This window comes from Bufo bufo, chromosome 4 (assembly GCF_905171765.1).
Source record: "Bufo bufo chromosome 4, aBufBuf1.1, whole genome shotgun sequence".
NCBI lineage: Eukaryota > Metazoa > Chordata > Amphibia > Anura > Bufonidae > Bufo > Bufo bufo.
The window spans coordinates 304,188,472-304,190,189 of NC_053392.1; the positions used below are offsets into that span (position 1 = coordinate 304,188,472).

At 47.0% G+C, this 1,718-nt stretch overlaps 1 pseudogene; it reads left to right on the forward strand.

Moving 5' to 3' along the window:
• Positions 1-322: 322 nt before the first annotated feature.
• Positions 323-500, forward strand: LOC121000106 (annotated as a pseudogene).
• Positions 501-1,718: the final 1,218 nt, after the last annotated feature.

The following is a 1,718-nucleotide window of genomic DNA, read 5'->3' on the forward strand; positions in this document are numbered from 1 at the left end:
CAAAGCCACCTACCTCCTTTTGACTCCTCTTCTTCGGACTCCTCTCTCTGCATTGCTGCAGGTCCAGCAATCGACGACGAAAAGGCTGCTTCTGGTGGTGATGGTGACCACAACTCTTCCTCTCCATGCTCATCTACGGCCTGATCCAGCACTCTTAGCAGGGCACGCTCCAGAAAAAACGCATATGGGATGAGGTCGATGATGTTGCCTTGGGTTTGACTGACCAGGTTTGTCACCTCCGCAAAAGGACGCATGAGCCTACAGCCATTGTGCATGAGAGTTCAGTAACGCGGCCAAAAAATACCCAACTCCGCAGAGGCTGTCCTCTTTTTTTTTTATTAAAAAAAATCTGTTCTTAACAGTTTAATCTCTGTTTTGTCCCCTATCAGGGGCCGGTGTATGGAATAGATTTTAGGAACCGGGAGATGGAAAAATATGCTTGGTCGGTCCTCTTACTTCCAATTTGGGGCACTGCGCGTACGCCTTGCAATGTACTGTGCCACCAGATATGAGTGGTGTGCTTAAGTAGTACTATTCCTATCAGTTTAATCCCTGTTACGTCCCCTATTATGGAATAGATTTTAGACAACCGCAAAGAATTGTCAATAGTTGATACACTCATGACATAAATTTTATTCCTCTATTCGTCAATCTTGGTGTAGTGATGACTGTGCTCGTGCGCACGTTTGGGAGATTGCAGGCGATGGGGTTTTTTCAAAGTCTATGGTCGTGCTGAGGTAGTTCAGTGACAGTTAAGTGACCCAGAAAACAATGATTCCCATTGTTGGCCTAGTAGGCTTTAATGATCACCTTAGATGATCACAAAGAAAATTAATGTTTTTTCTATGCAAAATTATCCAGCCGATCGCTTTTGGTCTGTTCACAATGAAGCAATGACCTTATCATCTGGGGTGTGCCAACATTGCCATTGCCAACACACTCATAGGGGTGGTCGCTTCATTGTGATACGCAAGCCCCTTCACCACAAGAAGGTAACGATCACGAAGGGGAATTAACACATGTATGTGCCTTTTTTTTTTGTTTGGTTTTTGCAGCCACAGTGCAGCACTAGAGGCCAGAAAAATTAGGCATGCACACATGCCAGAAAAACCAGGTATTGTTGCAGCCGCTGCTGCAGCAGCGGCCAGAAAAATTTATGTTTTCCAGGCAGAAAGTGCACTAAAACATTGCAGGCCAGAAGTTCTATCGCAAATTGGGATAGCTCAGGCCACAGGTCAAGCCTGCACACCCAGTAGTCAAGGGGTTCATCGCTCCTCAGAGTGTCGATATCTGCAGTTAAGGCGAGGTGGTCTGCTACCTGTCGGTCGAGTCGTTCTCTGAGGGTGGACCCGGAAGGGCTGTGGCGATGCGTAGGACTTAAAAAGCTCTGCATGTCCTCCATCAACAACACGTCTGTAAAGCGTCCTGTCCTTGCCGGCGTGGTCGTGGTAGGAGGAGGATTACTTCCACCTCTTCCCCTGTTAGATTCCCGTTGTGCTGTGACATCACCCTTATACGCTGTGTAAAGCATACTTTTTAATTTTGGAACTGCTGCATCCTTTCTGACTTCCGGTAATTCGGTAACATTTCTGGCACTTTCTGCTTATACCGGGGGTCTAGTAGCGTGGCCACCCAGTACAGGTTGTTCTCCTTCAGCCTTTTTATATGAGGGTCCCTCAACAGGCACGACAGCATGAAAGACCCCATTTGCACAAGGT